Raw genomic sequence first — 20,514 nt, 5'->3', positions numbered from 1 at the left:
CTTTGGAGTCAGATGGTCGGTCAGATGGCCAGGGCTCTGGTCTCACCTCCATCAATTACTTATGATGGCAACATACTGAAGGGTTTTTTTTTAAAGGTTTAAATACTGCTTCCCTCTAATCACATTATACATAATGTTCAGAATGGTTCTAATGGTGAATTCCTTATAAAGACATACTGGAAATTAGGTCTTGGATTTTTCTGCCAGTAACTCTTAACCTGCCAGAGAGCAGGTTTTGAATTTAATATTACACATTCTGGCTCACTGAGGAGGTTAATATCATGACAAAGTTCTAGCAATTATTTATAGGCATGTGGGGGGAGAATAGTGTGGGTCTCACAGTGGTCCACTCTCTATATTCCATCTGCTACAGGAGGTCCAAATGGGCCAAGCGGGTTTGGATAGTGTGGGTGAATTCCTTTGCAATTGGCACCCTGTCTCCTTGTTTTTTCTATGGGGACCACCATAGAGTGTCACAAGCATGGCATCTACTTATGAGGAGGAACTTAGGATATAAGCTTTGTTTTTGTTTTTGCTTTTTTCCTTCATCATGACGAGAAATAACAATCCAGGGGATGACTGCTCCAAATGTGGCACAGTTTAATGAAGCTAAATTTTGGCCACACCTCTGCTGAGTTACTGTGATAGATTAAGGATGGACATAAATCCTTTGACACTCCTTCCATTGAGAGGAGAGATCTATTTATCCTCTCCTTGAATCTGGGATGGTGTGTGACAGCTTTGACCGATGGCATATGGCAAAAAGATATCATTCAAGTGTTAGATGTTTAAAAGAGGTCTGGCAGCTTCTATGCTTCTCTCTTGGAAGCCAGCTGCCAGGTAGGAAGGGAGACTATCTTGAAACAATCACTTTGTAAGAAGCCCTGGTCCCATGAATGAATCCCAGAGAACAAGATATCATGGAGAAAGACTGAGGGAAAGGAGAGGGAAAGAGAGCAGGAGAGGGAGGGAGGGGCGGGATGTCAAGGAATCCTGAAGTTTCCAAGGTACAGTACAGAGGCCATCTTGAAAGGGGATCCTTCAGTCCCAGGCACAAGCTAACGCCGTGGCGATCAGAGACCAACCACCCAACCAAGCTCATTCTGAATTTCTGACTCCTACAATTATAAGCAAATGAACTGGTTGCTTCAAGTGATTTGGGGTAATTTAAGTTTTGCAGTAGCTTGTGATGCAGTAATAGATAACCTGATAAATCAGCTTTATAATCCTAAGGCCGGTCATTTTTTTTTTTTTAATTTTAGGGTTTGTTTTTATCCTTAATTCCTTGGGAATGATTATCCCATTTGAATTAAGAGAATACTGGATTTCTTCACACGTTGTTCCAAGTAGTCAGAGGGTCATTGTGTCTCCAGGAACCTGAGGGAGCAGTGGGAAAACTAGGGCAGCTGCAGAGAGGAGAGAATATGGGGAGAATAAGGGGAGCCAGAGTAAAGGACACAGGGTCTGAGAAGTGTTTGATGCATCACAATCCTCTGTGCTGGGCACTCTGACCACCACACCAAAGCTTCCTATTGCTGGAGGCATATGGGGTCTGATGAGCCGCATCCTTTCACAAAAACTGGCTTATACCTGTCTCCTTCCATAATGTGCTTGGCCAAGTGGTAGAGCAGAATCTGTACCTTATGCCATTTCTTCTTTGGAAAGTCCTTCCTACTCTTTAAAAACCCCAATCAGCTCTTACCTATCGTGTGAGACAGCTCTAGGAGAACTCCTCCAGGCTTATCTAGATGCTCTTCCTCCTTCATGCTCCCATGGCAACCTGAGCTCACCTTGTCGTTTAAAACGCCGTATTGAATCATTTGCCAATGTTTGGTCATTTCCAGGAATGGCAGATTTCCCAAGGGCAGAAAACATTTCTTGTTGATGTCAGTGTCTATCAAGTGTAGAGAAAGGAATTGGAACTTGGATGCTCCAGGAGCACTTCATTGCAGAGAACTGAAAGGAATCATCTTGTGCAGAGGTCGTTTCTCTGGTGATTTCTAAACTATTGAGCACATTATGCTAAGCGAGACAAGTTAGACAGAGAAAGACAAGTACCATATGATATCACCTATATGTAGAATCTAAAAAAGTTAAACGTGTATAAAGCAGAGAGTAGAATGGTGGTTATCAGGGGATGGGGGGATAAGAGTGGTGGTGTTTAAAGGTATAAACTAGTAATGAGTAGTAAATAAGCCACAGAGGTCTAATAGACAGTATAATGATCTAGACAATAATACTATACTATAATTATGGAATGTGGTAAGTATCACTACATTGGCAACCATACTACAGTATATAAATGTGGCAAAGTAACACACCGTACACCTTAAACTTACACGATGTGACACATCAGATTTATGTACAAACAAACAAACAAAAACTGTTGATGTTGAGACCATGGGAGACCTGCCTTTTGAGAGTCAGTAGGCTTTCTCTGCAATCAGTTCTTACTACAAAGAACTCATTGTCTTTCCCTCCTCCCCACCCCCCTCTCTTTCTGGCAGTTTGTCTTTCCGTCTTTGTGGGGCTAGCATAGCACACACCATACCCTGAGCGGGAATGATTTAAAGGTAACTCAATCAGGAGCCTTTTCCTGTCTCCTTTCCCTCTGTTTCCTCTTGCTCACTTCTTTCGTCTCTTTTTGTAGGACCATATTCCCCATTTTATTCCTTTGTTTTCATAATGGCACACGATGAGGTAAGACTGGTCACTGCTCCTCCGCTTCTTCAATGGGGGTGGAGCTGTGCACGAATCCTCCGGCTCCAACTCAGTAGAGACTCTCTGGTCTCCATTTCTTCAACTATAAAAGAGGCAGAATAATTAAATAGCTCCCAGACCAGTTAATGGGAGAGAAGCAAACTGGAAGTGAAATGGTAGGTGTCAAAGCACTTTGCAAAGTGAACGGATATATAAACATTTGTTGCGTCGTGTGAGTTCAGCTGGTCTTTGCCTATCACTATCTAATTGTGTAATTGACCCCCTACTACTCACCTAGTGTTGTGTCTGACCACAAATCCTTGAAACAATTAAAGTCTGCATGTTAGATTTGTCTTCGAGGATTTCTGCGGCCTGCCACTGTGGCATTAATGGACAGAACCAGAGAAGCGGAAGCAGTGTTTGATGAATGTACTATAATTGCTCTTTGGTATGACATAGTAATAGGAAAATTCATATAATTGACAATGTAAAGGCCCCTACTGTTAGCAGCTGCTTTAAATTTAATGGAGCTGAGATTGTTAATAGTCTTTTCTTCACAGGGGTCTTTCCTTTGGCAGCCATAGCACAGAGCAAGCTTGTCCCATCCTCTGCACTTTCCCTCCAGGCCCACAACCCAGCTCACTGTGACGGAAGATGATAGGGGATAGGTCCATTTGCACTTTTTCGTCTTGTCTTAATTATCTGGTGGAACCATTGGTGTGTGATACACGGCATTCCCTCCCTGTGAGACTTCTCCTTATGCAGCCTGATGTTACAGAAGGACAGTTCTGGAACTGAACCAGGGATATGCCACTTACTAGCTGCAAGTTTTGGACAAGTTCCTTAACCTCTCTGAGCTGTAGTCTCTTTTAGACAATATGAAAACCAAAACCTACATATTGTAAAGTGACTGGCACAAGGCATGGAAAGTGTTTATTAAAGTCAGCCTCCTGTTTTCTCTCCAGACACCATACCAGACCTCTCAAATTAGCTAAGTCTCTGTCCTCACTCTCTGGTTTGCCGCTTTTCTCACCAAAATGACACAGCAATCTGACTCTGCATGACAGAATTCCTTAGAGCTGTCTCCCCTTTCTCTCCAAGGGCCACTTTGTTTTGCCAACCAACCAACATGGATCTTCGGCTGTAAGAGAACTGCAGTAGTTTTAGCGTAGGGAGTCCAGTTGCTAGAAACTTGGGGTCATGACTGTGGATTAGGTTTATTGGCATCTGACTGATTCAGAGGCACAAGTTAAAGCCAGAGTACGGCGTAAGTAATTCTACTTAGACATTGATGCATGTCTTTTAAATGAAAAACATCGGATTATAACATTGTGCGTGTGAGTGTGTATGTGTCTAGGACAAAAAAACGGAGGGTGGGTGGGAGGCAGACAGGGAGAGAGAAGAATTCTGCTGGGGCTCAGGAGCCTGTAGGAAGAAACATGTGTGCCTGTCACCAGCCTTCTCCAGGTAAACCAAAGCCACAGGTGCTGAGTCAGTTCTCTCTGCCATCACTGAGACCATTTTCCCGTGCAGTGATTTTGCAATTAGTATTAACTGGGGACTATGTCATTTATCCTGGGAACAGAAGGACATTAGGATGGGCCCAGATTGGACAAATAGAATATTTATAAACTGCTAGCTGTAATGATTCAGGAAGAACACTACAATTTCCTCACCTTTCCTAGAAGAACTCTCCTAAGGAAATAGGTACATTAATTTTATTAAATTCCCGGTTCTCTACTGTCTGAGCTCTCCCTTACTGACTCCTTAATGTGTGTGCTGCTGAAAGTAACCATCTTTTATAAGCACTATTGATTTTTTTCATGTCTCCCAGTCATCTTTAATCAGAATATTCTGTCACCTCAGAATCTTCCATTGGAAGATTTTATTTGACATAAAAGCTATTAATGGCTGGCGTTCAACACTCTACCCAGCTCTTGTGTTCTGATGAGCCCTCTGATGTGGTACGCTGCAACTTTCAGAAGCACGTTTCCACTCCACCATCGATACTTGCTTTTATGCTTTTCTTTTCACTTTTTTTTTTATAAGTTCTTATTATCTGGAAATGAAGTAACAGGTGGCAACAAGGCATCACTCAACAAAGAAGAGAAGATCAGAATGCTACCATCCATTAAAGGACAAATGGAAGATATATAGCTGCTTAGGTGTGTACCAGCATTTACAAAACAGGGAAAACAGTTACAGTCTCTGAGATATGTCATTTCCTTGAAGTTATGAGCACTCGGTGATATATACTTATATTTCTGATGAATTGATCTTTGCCGACAAGCGTCTTCACACATAACTTTGCAAATATTTTGAGGAATCATGTATGTCTGCCAAATGTTTATGCTCTTGGTACAATTTAGGGATGTCCTATCTATGTCATTAATCCCACTAATGTTTGGATGCTCCTGTTTGGACAAAGACAATTCTCTGGAGATGGGAGCAGCCATGAGTTGTGATAAACCAATGTTCACATGTATACTGCCTAATAGAAGACATCTGCATGGGGGACCACAGCATTCATTGCTATCAACTACTTGCACTTCTCATCACTTGCTACCTGTATAAAGTTCATGCCTTCTAAGCACAGCTTCTTCAGGATTTTGGTTGGTCATATTCTGGGGGAAACTTATAAGAACGAACTATAGTGTCTGCTGCTGCGCCTTCTTAGGTAGAATGTGTCCGTCTGTGATGTGTTGGTAGATCAGACGCTCTACCAGCCCTTGGATAGTGGTGTTAGCTAAGAGCAAGTGGACCCAAAAGGCAAACCTGGAAAATGCCTTAATTCTGGTCAATGGTGAATGGCTGCCACTCCTGGGGGGCAGGGTGGAGAAGGAGTTAATAACATCAACTTGCTACAAGTGGCTGCAGGGTTTTCTTGAGCAGTGGTACTCTTCTGAGGTCTCAGTTTTGTTCTCTTCTGCTGGTGGGTGGGATACTGCAAAGGGCAGGAGTTAGATTAGCATTATCGAGGGAGGTCATGCTATCCGAATCACAAATAGCCTCTAACTCTGCCACTGTGGCCACTGTCTTTGTGAGTTCATAATGCGAGCACTGTGCTGGTCAAGGACAAAAGTTAGAGGACGTCCACCCACTGAGTCATCTTGTCCATGAAGTGGTTTCATGTCTCTTCTGAAGTGGATGCTCTCTGCTCAACATTAATGTGTGATACAAAGATCGTCATACTTTGTGCTTACTCTCAAAGATCCCTTTACCTGACACTTCCCCAGACTTCCTGTTTCCAGTCTTTGATCTAGTTCTTTCCAAGACATTGACCAACCAGATAAGCCATTTCTGCCTACTTGTGAGTCTACAGATACTCTTCCCTTTGCCTACTATCTCTGCATTCCAAGTGCACCATCCCTTGCAATGTCTGAAGCTCTGCCCAATAGAAGGCTTTCCCCATGACATTCTTTCAGGGATTCCCCTGAAAGGTGACCTGGTACAACAATACTTCATTTTTTGCTTGCATTCACTTACTAAACTGACCCATCTGTGAATCAAGCTTGCATATTTCCTCCCCCATCAGTTAGTCATAGAAAATGCCCATGTGACCAAAGTGTGAATTGAGACAAAGGCACCAGCCAAACATGGGTTCTGAGCAAGCTGTTCATGCACCTTGTTTGTGCCCTCTGGACCATCTTGAACCTGATTCTGGGTGTACCACACCCACTTTATTAATGATTGCTGCTAGGACTGCCCAGTGTGATGATTTGGTAGGTCTGAAAGTGTTCAATTTATGATGAGTAGTTCTGGCCATACAGTCATTTAATTCCCAAAGGAAGATGTGCAGTTTCTAAAAGGATCTAGTATTATACCAAGACATGTTTTTTGAATGGAGTATAGTATTTTGCTACCTGTGGTATGACTTTGCTTCCAAATTATAAGAGTTTCTGCTGTGACCATCCTATAAGGCCTTGCCAAAGTCCTGTACAATGTCTTTCTCTACCATGGTCTGTCTAGTATCATGGAGTCTGCTGAGCCATAGAGATCAAATGTCAGCACTTCAGAACCAAAACCTGAAGTACTACAGAGAACTTTCTTTTTCTGGACCTTAACTGAAACTAATAGCCTTCAAATCAACATGGTGAATTGGTAGTTTCTGTATTCCTAAAGGAATATGCTGCCTATAAAACCCATCAAAGGTTGGGATTCATTCTTTGTGGTAGGGAACATTAGTATTTCCCCACTCTCTGGATTGCATGTGCTCTTTTCTTTTCTTTTCTTTTCTTTTCTTTCCTTTTTCCTTTCTTTTCTTTTCTTTTTTCTTTTTTCTTTTCCCTTCCTTCCTTCCTTCCTTCCTTCCTTCCTTCCTTCCTTCCTTCCTTTCTTTCTCTTTCATTCTCCCTCCCCTTCCCTTCCCTTCCCTTCCCTTCCCTTCCCTTCCCTTCCCTTCCCTTCCCTTCCCTTCCCTCTTTCCTTTCCTTTCCTTTCCTTTCCTTTCCTTTCCTTTCCTTTCCTTTCCTTTCCTTTCCTTTCTTTTCCTGAGAGAACAGTTCATGCATGGAAGCAGGGGAGGGGCAGAAGGAGAGGGAAAGAGAGAATCTCAAGCAGACTCCACACCCAGCACAGAGCTCAGTGTGGGGCTTGATCTCATGACCCCAAGATCATGACCTGAGCTGAAATCAAGGATCGGACACTTAACCAACTAACCTCCCAGGGGCCCCTTGCATGTGCATTTCTAAGGCACCTATAGTATTTGCTACTTTTTGATCATCAATTTCAATTAATATGATATTAATTCCCCCCAAAATATCCAGACAGTTGAAGGTTAGCAACATATGCCACCTCAAAATATGCCACTTTGGCATAGGCTTATTTTGATTGAAGGCAATTGAGAAGAAGTAAATACAAGGAAAGCTCTTTGCCCTCCCCCAATTTACTTAAAGGCAGGATATAAATTTATAAAAGTGTCCCCCTTTCCATCTCTACCAGGAAGTATAGAAGTTAATCACCAGAGATACCCAGGTACTTATCAGCCCAGAGAGGATACCAAAGGAATCTATATAACAAACCTCACAACTAGCCCTTATGTAACATTAGTTTCTCCATATTTTTACCTTCCCACGGAATGCTGCCCCTAGAACTTAAAGTCCCTTGCCTTTGTCTTGTCATATCTCTAGAAATATATTGCTGTTTTGTTAAGACGTTATACAAACCAGTGCTCTAAACACCCCTGTGAGTTACTCATCTCTGAGTTCTCCCAAGTGCTTGTGCAGTGCACATGGTAATAAAGTTCTGTTTGTTTTTCTGTTGTTAATCCATCTTTTGTCAGCCTAATTCATAGGGCCCCAGCCAATGAACCTCAGATAAGTAGAAGGGAAAGGGTTTTCCTTTCCTACATAATCCAGGCCCCTTCAATCTATTGTGTGCCGGAGATCGTGAAAATTAGCATAACAATGGGATATGTATATCCCATGTGAATATAAACTGCTCTCATTTTCCTTTTTTTCATGGGTTTTGTTTGCTAGTACAATATCCACACACTGTACCTGTGTTAATCTTCTCTAATAAAGATACCACATTTGGTACAGTGGATCCAACCAGTTTTTGTAGCAGCTATTTTGGTGGATGAAATGGGAATATGGTGGGAAACATCATCTCTACTTGTTTTTAAGTCTTTGAGTGTAGCACTGATCTTGTTATTGTGCTGTGCTGTGATATTTGTGTTTACTCTAATTTCTGGGGTGGTTGGGGATAATTTCAGAGGTTACTACTTGACTTTTTTACTATAACCATTCATAATCTATAGGTCAAGGAACCAATCTTAAATTTCTGCCAACTGCTAAATATGTGTACTTGAATTATACATTTGGGGACCAGGGAAATGACAACCAAGGGGTCCATAGAGACAGTAGCCCCTATTGTGAACTCCATTTATTACCTTTATTAACCGAACCCCTTATTCCCTCAACTCTAATGGTGAGGTGACCAAGGTTGCACTCTGAATCTCCTGGTATCAGGTTAAACTTGGACCCTATATCTACCAGGCCTTGAAAGAGCTGGGGATTCCCCTTTTCCCAGTGTACAGTTATCCAAGTAAGTGACTATAGGTCCTCCTGAGGAAGGATGGAGGCATCACGGTTGTATATAATTGCTAAAGTTTGCTTCGGCAGCACATATACAAAATTGGAAAGATACAGAGAAGATTAGCATGACCCCTGCACAAGGATAACACACACATTTGTGTATATAATTCTTGTGGTGCCATAGAGACCTTCATCATCTGGACTTGAATCCTCTCTCGGTCAATGGGTTCTGTGTCTGGGAGTTGACTCCAGTCTGGAACTGGGCAACATTCATGACTTTCCATTGGGGAAGGGGATTACCTCTGCCTTCTACTCATCTATTCCTGATTTTTTTGGAGATGGATAGATAGATAGATTGATTTGGTAGTACCATAGGCAGTTGTTTGCTTATTGATCTTGCCTCTAGAAATACCATATACTTCAAGTTATCTCTATAGACCATTTTAAGTCAGATCGCTCTTGGCTGCCATTCATACTTTGCTAACCATGCTATTCCAACATCCTATCATCACCATTGTTTCTAGGAAATTCAGTTCTGTAACAGCTACTAATTCAGCTCATAGAAGACAGGCATTACTGAGTATTGCAGCGATGCTGGTGTATTCCTCCCCAGTTCATTCCTTATTGCTTTAATAAATGCAGTGCTCTCCAGGCCCTCTTAAGGAAAATGACCAGCTGGTAGGTTTTCCAGTTGTATATAATTGATCCATTCTAGCATGCTCAGCTCTATAACCTTTTTGAGTTCTTTCTTACAATTTTCCATGGCCTCTCTAATTTAATGCCGGCTCTTTTTTTTTTTTTTTCCTAAGCCCTTTAGAAGCATCACTTAGAGTTCTTGCCAAGGAGTTAAATCCTATATTACTAGAGAGTTCCCTCATATTGTAAATCCTCTTTTATCTAGCTTTATATCCCACCTTCTTGACTAGCACCTTCAAGATTCAATTCCAGACACGTTTTGTTGGTCCCTGCCAACACATGCTACCCATGTCCTGTAGCAACTTTGATGTATAGGCCCTCCTTGTCCCTGACAGGTCCACCACTTCTCCAGGCTGGCTATGCTGAGATTTGATCATATTTAAGGGCCTGGTGTACAGGTGGAGAGGAGAGGGCAGATTCTAAGGAGGTCATTCGTTGTTTTGTTTGGCACCTACCTCATTGGAGGCCTCTGCACAGTCTTAAACAAGGTGGGTGATCTCTCCTCCAAAAGATGTAGGCCACTCCTGCTGGCCAGGTGGGCTCAGAGAAATTAAGAATACAAAGTTCACAGGTTCATCTACCTGTATGTCCTCATCTCAAGTCTCAGAGTTCCACTCTTTCCCTCTCTGGGTCCTGTACTGTCATAGGAGATTTGCTGAAGCAAGAATTCTTCAAAGCTCTGCCAGTATCACACTTAAGTTCTCTGTCTACAGTCGTTTCCACCCTCTGGCTTCAGGTGATGAGAATCTTTTCCAATACTACCAAGGAGGCCTCTGACACTTACACTTTACTTTGAATTATTAAGACGTCTGAACCTGTCATTTTCTTTCTTCACTAAATCAGTGGTACTTAGCGATGGCCACTCAACTTCACAGTCTTTGTAGTTGCTACTTCCCCATATCTCTCCAGTACCTGAGAAATTGTAGCAGTTAGTGCATCCCCTCCACCCGCATCCCATCCCATTCTCCTCAAGTGAAAGTCTTAGTAGTTGCATGCTACAGTATCCCAGAGACTATCGGTACATCACCTACCACCCATGATCCAGCTGGCAAGTTAGAGTCAACTACAAAACTCTATCCTTAGCATCTGCTTCTCAGATCTATTTCTAGTACAAACCAACATAGGTTGAGTTTCTTAAAAGTGGAGCGTGAGATGGGGATTCTTATTCAAGTCACTCACTAGAGGAGTATTCTCAGGAGAAAAGGAGTGAACAGTGCCTGACAGAGCAAGACATAAAAGCTAATCATGAATGTGGTCTCAATCAAAGATGAGCTTTTGTCTGAACCCAAGCGGAAGCTTTGAAAGACATCCTGCAACAAGTCATCTCACCCTAAGATGAGGAACCAGGCTTTCATCTCCAACCAGTTTGTTGGGTGGGTACTGTGTAGCTTTAAAGTGAGGAAGCTCCTGTTTGGCCAGGGGTAACTCTCTAGATAAAGGGCCAGCCCTGAGTTGTTAACAGCAAGCACTTGTGGCGGCTAAAAGATGGGCACACTGGCAGATGAAAAGGATCCCTGCACCAACACCATCCCTCCAATAGATCAGCGGTATGTCTGAGATTCTGTACTCCAGAGCAGCTCTCGGTGATGCTGATATGACTGGTCCAAGGACCACACTTTGAGTGACAAGAAATAGATTGTTTTGTTTTCAGGTGTTTCCGCCTTCTCTTTTTTCCTTGCATCCCTTTTACTTCTCTTTCCTTCATTCTTCCTGTTTCCAATTATGCTGATTCTATGTCTGATCTCCAGACCAGTTTGTAGGACTGCATTCAGAGGGTGTGGGCATCTTCCAAGGTTTTTTCATAAGAAAGGGAATAAAAACCTCAATTTATTGATCTGCCTTTCTATTGATACAGCCAGTTACCTACACTAAAGTTGAATTTTAGCAGGATGCTTCCTTCACATGAATGAACAGTTTTTTATATTTTTTAAAACATTATTTATTTATTTTTGGTTTTTTTGAGTATAATTGATACACAATATAATCTTAGTTCAGATGTACAGCTTAGTGATTTGACAAGTTTTTGCATTATGCTGTGTTCACCTCAGGTATAGCTATAGGTCTTTTGGACAGGTTTATTTATTTATTTATTAAAGATTTATTCATCCATTTAAGAGAGAGAAAGTGTGCATGTGCACGCAAGTAGGGGGAGAGGCTGAGAGGGAGGGAGAGCATCTCAAGCAGACTCCCTGCCAATCTGGAAGCCCCACCTGGGGCTTGATCTCAAGACCCATGAGATCCTGACCTGAGTGGAAATTAGGAGGCTGACACTTAACCTTAATGGACTGACCCACCTAGGGGCCACAGGTCTTTTTAAATATTACAGTCTTAGGAGCTGATTCAAGAACAAGGCAGGTCTTCTCTTTTGTGAGAAGACCAATAATAGCAAAGCTACCTTAAAGTAGGAACCACAACCAATCTTTTGATTTCAGTGTAGCACTGGAAGAAACATTTACAAGCCTAATTACTATGGGTTCTCCCGATTGGATGGGGGCTCCCAAATGTGGGGCGAACCATGCTGGTGGAAGCTTGCAGCGTGGGTGGTGAAAGAATTCCCCCGAGGCAGAACAAAGGAGATAGAAGTATACTGAATACACAGCAAGGGAGCAGCAGGCAGGACAGCAGAGGAGAGACTCTCTGCCCTGAGGCAGTGGGTGGGGGGCTGTAGTTAGAGGGGGAAGGTAGGAAGTATGGGAAAGTACAGAATTTAACCTTTTTGGTACCTGTGTCTGGGTGTAAGTAACCCCTTGGTCAGTTAGGGTTTAGGGATATTTTGACGTGGGTCGCCCAATGGGCCTGTTTGAACTCAGCCAGCGGTTCACTGTGGGCTCTTCCACCTGACTCACGTTTCCATTGTTCAAGTTGATTGCCTGAAAGCAGCCTTTACAATTACATCCAACTTATCTGGAAATGCTGATCCCGAAGAGTTAAGGAATGTATTCAAGGTCACACAAGAAGTAAGTGGCACTGTTTGGATGAGATAACATCCTCATTCTTGGGCTTCCTGTTATTTCGTGCTACAATTAATTTGCAATTGGATCTCTGCACCTTGAAAACAGTTTTTGAAGTAGGGCTACGAACCATCTTTTTTTTTTTTTTTTTAAGATTTTATTTATTTGAGAGAGAGAGAAAGAGAGCATGAGAGGGGGGAAGGTCAGGGGGAGAAGCAAACTCCCTGCTGAGCAGGGAACCCAATGCAGGACTTCAGGATCATGACCTGAGCCCAGGGCAGTTGCTTAACCAACTGAGCCACCAAGGCCCCCCCCAGCCATCACTTTTATACTCATGCTTTATTCTCAGAGCACAGTGGAGTAGAGCATCAACATGAAAATGGAAACACTATGTCAAAGCCAAGGATCGGGGTTCTAGGTGGTCTAGAGCAGACCGAAAAGTCTGACTTAGTTTCGGATGCCAATACTCACTTTAGAGAAAATCTCCCATTATCATAGCATCATCCTCCTTACTGTGGAAAATTTTTAATAAGACCGTGATATCTGCTTTAGATTGGAGAAGATGACTTCTTTTATTGCTCTCTGCTTTTTCTTAAGTGTTGTCATTTTTCATAGCATGGAGGTGACTGGGAAAGAGAATGTGTTCAGTATAGTACAGACTATCCCTATTGGCATTAAAATTAGGACATTATCATCATAATCATTAATATTATCCTCCTTCTCTTCCCCCTCCTCATCAAAATTATTAACTCTCATTGAGCGCCATGTACCAGGAAATATGTTAGGAGCTTTACATGCATTATCTCATTTAATCCTCAAAACATTTGCATGAAGCTAATACGCTTAGACTCACTTTATAGATGAGAAAACTAATGTAGAGAGAATTTTAGCATTTTCCCCACAGTCACACTGCAAGTTTATAATAGCACCTGGATTTGAATTGAAGTTGGTTTATATCAGAATTTGGTATTGTAAACACAGTGACCTATGTTGCCTAGTTAGATCAGAAGGCAAACCAGTTTCAAAGGGAAGGTACATGTCATCAATTTATGATGTGGAAATGGTGGGGTTCAGAGCTGGTGGCCAAGAAAGCATTCTTAAGACGTTTTCAGTGCAAAAAGGTGGTTTTATTAAAGTCTGGGGACAGGACCCGTGGGCAGAAAGAACTGCAGTGTGGTCGTGAGGAGTGGCCCATTACATACTTTCAAGTTGAGAGGGGATTAGGGACAGCACAAACCTCCAAGGTATTTGGGAAACAAGGTTTCCAGTACCCTGAGGGGGCTATCTGTTGTTAGGAAAAGGTCATTTATTACTGTTTAGCAAAAACTCAGTCATGAGACTCTTCAGATATGTATCAGGGGAACATATGCTTGGAGGATGATTGCTAACATATGTCTTGGGGGGTAGTGATAAAGGAATTTTCCGAAGGGATTTCTATATGTTTACAGTAGATTCACAGATCCTAGGGAACTCACAGTTCCCTAAGATTGCCTTTTGCCCTTACCAAAGTGTCCACATCGAGACATCTGAGCTCCCAGAGGAAGGTCACTCTGTCTGTTTCAGGGATTTGTGGATGGGCTGGAAGTAGTAAGGAAAGTTAATTTTTCTTTTGCCCTTGTTTCCCACATCAGTTTAGTTTAGAAGTATATTGCTTTTATGTCAATGAATTCAGGGTAACACTTAGGCCAACAAGAATCCTAGAGATGGACAAGATAAGAAGCTCCATGTTGCAGAAGGATGTAGTCTTGTAACCACAAGAGTAAAAGCACAGAATAAGACTATAGTTTGAAAAAATGGAACATGAGAGATTTTTTTTGTTGCTTCTCTGACAGCAGGCACCACTCTTCATAATAATTTTACTGAGAAATGTTTATGCAATAAAGTAATGTTATCAGGCATAAAATAACATGTGGTTTAGATGTTTCCTTAGAAGCCTGAGAAGTGTGGGAGGAATTTCTGCTGTGATGGAGAATCAGGTCAAAATGGGACAGACTTATGTTAATGGTACAAAGGGATTTTCCTGAGCCTGCATGCTCTAGAACTTTGTGGGTACAAGAAAATTATATCTTTTTCTAATTTGTTTATAGATTTCATAAATAAATGAAATGTATTGTGTATTCATACTGCCTTATTTTCTCTGTTTGACATGATTGCTGCATTGGGGGTGGGGGGGAACTCACAGGGAAAAGGGTAGGTGAGTCAACATTATAGAACCTCCATGTATGATGAAGGTGAGTAAAAAATAATTCCCCCTATAGCCTTCTAAATTCTTGGCTGGGGCCCCCTGTAACAAGAAACAGATGAACAAGGACACCTGGGTGGCTCAGTAGGTTAATCGTCTGCCTTTGGCTCAGGTCATGATCCAGGGTCCTGGGTTTGAGTCCCGTATGAGGCTCCTTGCTCAGGGAGCCTGCTTCTCCCTCTGCCCCTCCCCTGCTGGTGCTCTCTCTCTCTCTCTCTCTCTCTCTCTTCCTCGAACAAGTAAATACATAAATAATATTTTTAAAGAAGAAACAAATGAACGAGAGAAAAACAAGCGAAAGTTTATTAACATGTATATCTTGTGTATATGTGAAAGATATCCGGGGAAAAATGAGTAACTTAGAATTCAAGTTTAAATACTTCAGAGAAAGACAAAAGAAATGTGTGTGGGGAGTCCAGTTGGGAAGGTGAGCAGGAAAAGCCTGGTAAACAGGGATAAGATTTGTTATGCAGATTTAAGTCTGTGCCTTTTCCATTGATAAGATTCTCTTGTAATTTAAAGTCATCCTTGTCTTTTTAGTTGAGAGCAGGAGACGCCCTTTAGAAATGGAGATTCCCTTTATAAATGTAAATTTCCCTTACAAAAGGGTAACTTCTACTCTGTTTTCAGAGTTTTTTCTGGGTCTGCTCTTTCTTAAAATAATCAGCTCAAAAATAATCCTTATGCCAGAGAAGCATATTTCTGGGTGGAATATTCTGCCACCTTCATTTACATTATTAATAATAGCATATACACCAAACTACTTATGTTGATTTCTTAGGAGATGGGAGGATTAGAATAATTTTTTTTACATATAGCTTTTTATTATTTGAGTTCTTAAAATTATCAAAAAAGGAATTTTTAGGCATGAATTATTTTGACTACATTAATAATCAGATTATATCCATATGTTTCTATATATCTTAGTTTATACCAATTGGTATAGTCTACCAATTTAAATATAACCGATTTGTGTGATATAATATATTTAACACCTAGACTATGGTGAACAAGTTTAATACTGTATTAACAGAGGATGCTTCTGGATTCTCACAAGCCCTAAAATGAATCTGGATAACTTGAGCAAAAAACAAGGATTGGAGTGATACTGTGTAGGTTTTAGAATTCACAGGAATTCTGTAGAACCTGGCTCAGAAACAAAAAGTAAGAACAGTTTTCTGTGTGTAAGTAGCAAGAAGTTTTCAGAGGGTTCCCCAAGCTCTGTTCAAATAAATGAACTTCAATCAATTTCAAGTCTTTTTATCATAGGGCTCAGAATTCAAATTCAAGGGTGGGGTGGGAATCCTTTAATTGGCATGAATCATATACTCCCAACTTGGTTAAAGTAGGGTTCAGAATTTTAAAAAACCTATTATAGTTTTAATTATTAAAATAGTATAGTACTCATGCATGAATAGACTAGCAGATAAATGGAGCAGATGAAAATGTCCAGAAATAGAACAAATACATAATAGTGTATGATAGAGGTGGCTTCACATCAATAGAATAAATATGTATCTTTTATTTTATTTTAGTTTAGTTTTTATTGAAATTCCAGTTCACATACAGTATAATATTAGTTTCAAGTGTATAATATAGTGATTCAGCACTTTCATATGACACCTGGTGCTCATCACAAGTGCACACCTGTTTCACTCATTCCCCCCCCCCCCCCTTTCTGGTAACCATCAGTTTGTTCTCTATAGTTAAGAGTATAATACCTTGGTTTGGCTCTCTCTTTCCCCCCATGATCATTTGTTTTGTTTCTTAAATTCCACATATAAGTGAAATCATATGGTATTTGTCTCTCTCTGACTTACTTGGCTTAGCATACTCTCTAGCTTCATCCACATCCTTACAAATGGCAAGATTTCATCCTTTTTTGGTGGCCAAGTAATACTCCGTTCTATATAAGTATGTATGTATATATATATACACACACACACATACATACACACACCATATCTTCTTTATCCATTCATCAGTTGATGGACATTTGGGCTCTTTCCAAAATTTGGCTATTGTTGATAAAGCTGCTATAAACATCAGGGTGCATATATCCCTTAGAATTAGTATTTTTGTATCCTTTGGGTAAATACCAAGTAGTGTAATTGCTGGATTGTAGGATAGTTCTATTCTTAACTATTTAGAAAACTCCATACTGTTTTCCACAATGACTATACCAGTTTGCATTCTCACCAACAGTTTAAGAGGGTTCCCCTTTGCATCCTTGCCAACATCTGTTGTTTTAGGTGTTATTTAATTTCACAATTTTGCGTGAGGTGATATCTCATTGTAGTTCTGATTTGTATTTCCCTGATGATGAATGATATTGAGCATCTTCTCATGTGTCTGTTGGCCATCTGTATGTCTTCTTTGGAAAAATATCTACTCGTGTCTTCTGCCCATTTTTTTAAACAGGATTATTATTTTTTTGGGGGGGTGTTGAGTTTGATAAGTTCTTTATAGATTTTGGATACTAACCCTTTATCAGATATATCATTTACAAACATCTTCTCCCATTCTTCAGGTTGCCCTTTAGTTTTGTTTCCCTCACTGTGTAGAAGCTTGTTATTTTGATGAAGTCCCAGTTTATTTTTGCTTTGATTTCCCTTGCCTCAGGAGACATATCTAGAAAGAAGTTGTTATGCCCAATGTCAAAGAGGTTACTGCCAATTCTCTTCTAGGATTTTTATGGTTTCAAGTCTCACATTTAGGTCTTTAATCCATTTTGAATTTATTTTTTATTTATTTTTTATTTTTTTATTTTTTTATTTTTTTAAGATTTTATTTATTTATTCGACAGAGATAGAGACAGCCAGCGAGAGAGGGAACACAAGCAGGGGGAGTGGGAGAGGAAGAAGCAGGCTCATAGTGGAAGAGCCTGATGTGGGGCTCGATCCCACAACGCCGGGATCACGCCCTGAGCTGAAGGCAGACGTTTAACCGCTGTGCCACCCAGGCGCCCCACCATTTTGAATTTATTTTTGTGTATGGTGAAACACAGTGGTCCAGCTTCATTCTTTTGCATGTGGCTGTCCAGTTTTCCCACCATTTGTTGAAGAGACTGCCTTTTTCCCATTGCATATTTTTCCCTGCTTTGTCAAAGATTAGTTGACCATATAGTTGTGGCTTCATTTCTGGGTTTTCTATTCTGTTCTCTTGATCTATGTGTCTGTTTTTCTGCCAGTACCATATTGTTTTGATTACTACAGCTTTGTAATGCAACTTGAAGTCTGAAATTGTGATGCCTCCAGTTTTGCTTTTCTTTTTCAGGATTGCTTTGGCTACTTGTGGTCTTTTGTGGTTCCATACAAATTTTAAGATTGTTTGTTCTAGCTCTGTGAAAAATGCTGTTGGTATTTTGATAAGGATTAAATTAAATGTGTAGATTGCTTTGGATAATAGAGACATTTTAACAATAGGTGTTCTTCCAATCCATGAGCATGTAATGTTTTTCCATGTCTTTGTGTCATCTTCGGTTTCTTTCATCAGCGTTTTATAGTTTTCAGAGTACAGGTCTTTTACTTCTTTGGTTAGGTTTATTCCTAGGTATCATGTTGTTTTTGACGCAATTGTAAATGGGACTGATTCCTTAATTTCTCTTTTTGCTGCTTCATTATCGGTGTATAGACATGCTACAGATTTCTTTACATTGATTTTGTATCTTGCAACTTTACTGAATCTGTGTATCAGTTCTAGCAGTTTTTTGGTAGAGTCTTTTGGGTTTTCTATGTAGAGTATCATGTCATCTGAAACCAATAAAAGTTTGACTTCCTCCTTGCCAATTTGGAGATTTAGATGCTATTTATTTCTTTTTGTTGTCTGATTGCTGTAGCTAGCACTTCTAGTACTATGTTAAATAGCAGCGATGAGAGTGATCATCCCTGTCTTGCTCCTGAGTCTAGAGGAAAGGCTCTCAGTGTTTCACCTTTGAGGATGATATTATCTGTGGGTTTTTTGTATATAGCCTTTATTATGTTGAGGTATATTCCCTCTAAGCCTACTCTGTTGAGGACTTTAATCATGAATGATGTTGTACTTTGTCAAATTCTTTTTCTGAAATTATCATATAGTTCTTATTCTTTGTTTTATTAGTGTGGTGTATCATGTTGGTTGATTTGCAAATATTGAACCACACTTGCAACCCAGGAATAAATCCCACTTGACCATGGCGAATGAGTCTTTTAATGTATTGTTGGATTCAGTTGGTTGGTGTTTTATTGAGTTTTTTTGCATCCATGTTCATCAGGGATATTGGCCTGTAGTTCTTTTTTTTAGTGGAGTATTTATCTGGTTTAGGTGTCAGGGTAATGCTGGCCTCATAAAAGGAATTTAGATTATATGTCAACAAATGAGACAACCTAGAGAAAATGGAGAAATTCCTACAAACATATAAACTACCAAAACTGAAGCAGGAAGAAAGAAAATTTGAACAGACCAACAACCAGCAAAGAAATTGAATCAGTAATCAAAAAACTCCCAACAAACGAAAATCCAGGGCCAGATGGTTTTGCAGGCAAATTCTACCAAATGTTTAAAGAAGAATTAATACCTATTCTTCTCAGCCATGTATCTTTTATTTTTTATTTATTTTAAACATGAATCTTTTAAATACATGGTTTTAGGACAACTGGATAGGTTTTTTCAAAAGAGATAGGTGAACTCATATTTTGTACTATACACTTGGATAAACTTCAAATCAATAGAAGATTTAATTTAAAAAATCATACCTAAAAAGTTCGCACATTAAAGTACTAGAAGAATACATGGAATAATTCCTTCAGAACCTTGGAGAGAGGAGAGCCTTTCTAGTTATCTGTGAAACCATAAAATAAATGATTAATTTATTCCACACAGAGTATCTTCTGAACAGAAGAATATAGCATAAACTAAGCCAAAAGATAAATTACAACCTGAAAAAATTTGCAAATCTTCTTACAGGCAAAGGCTAATCCCCCTTTATATATAAAGAGTACCTAATAAGCCAGTAGAAATATTTGTAAAGGACATAAACAGTTCATAGAAAAAGAAAAAGAAACACCAATGGCTCTTAAAAACATGAAAAGATGTTAAAACCTACTCACAATAAGGAGTAACAAGGAGATTGACAAAATTCGAAAGTTCGACAGCACATTCTTTTGCCAAAATGAGGAGAAACTGACAATCTCATACTTTGCCAATGGGAATGCAAAATGGCACAATCCCTAAGGAGAACAATTTTAGAAATATTATTAGAAATTGTAAATACATATTCCCTTGACCCAACAATTACATCTTTGGGAATTATTCTTACATTTAATTTTGTCTTGGCAACAGCTTTTCAGAGGACCCAGACGAACACATACCCTTTGTGTGGGAAAAGTGGAAAAGTAAGAATATATATCCATATTTGCTTGTATTTGTAGAAGAATAGAGAAGACCAGAAGTTAAGGGAAGCAAAAGTAATGGGGTGGTTGTAATGGGTTGGGTGGAAAAAGAGGAGGGAGCAAGACTTTTAGAAACCTGTGAATGTATTATCTATGTAAAAAATAAATTTAAAAATCTCCTGGAAAAAAAATAATAAAGCAAAATAAGGGCCACCCTGTGTTTAACAGCCTCGGCATAGTGTACACAATGAGGGAGGGGTAAATGGCCTAAAGTTCTCAGAGTACTTTCACCTAGAGAAGATCCAAAAAATCAATAGCTGACTTCAGTAAGATCACTGCGAGTCTCAGGACTTGAAATTTGATATTATAATATTTAAATATTGTAAGATTATGAAGCAAGAAGAAAAGCTGTAGAGAGGAACCCATTTCAATCTAAACCGAAGTGCCTGAATGTGATTGAGATTATAAGCCTTTGAAAGATCCTGTAGAGTGTATCTATGTAATTCTTCTCCAGCAATCTT

The 20,514-nt window shown here is 40.1% G+C and overlaps 1 pseudogene; it reads left to right on the top strand.

Annotated features, from left to right (window-relative positions):
- Nucleotides 1-8,810: 8,810 nt before the first annotated feature.
- On the top strand, nt 8,811-8,907 carry LOC123781530 (U6 spliceosomal RNA; annotated as a pseudogene).
- Nucleotides 8,908-20,514: the final 11,607 nt, after the last annotated feature.

Source organism: Ursus americanus, chromosome 34 (assembly GCF_024610735.1).
Source record: "Ursus americanus isolate L20-20 chromosome 34, mUrsAme1.1.p, whole genome shotgun sequence".
Taxonomy (NCBI): Eukaryota; Metazoa; Chordata; class Mammalia; order Carnivora; family Ursidae; genus Ursus; species Ursus americanus.
Note: the sequence above shows the minus strand (reverse complement) of the source record. Positions and strands in the feature narration are given on the sequence as shown.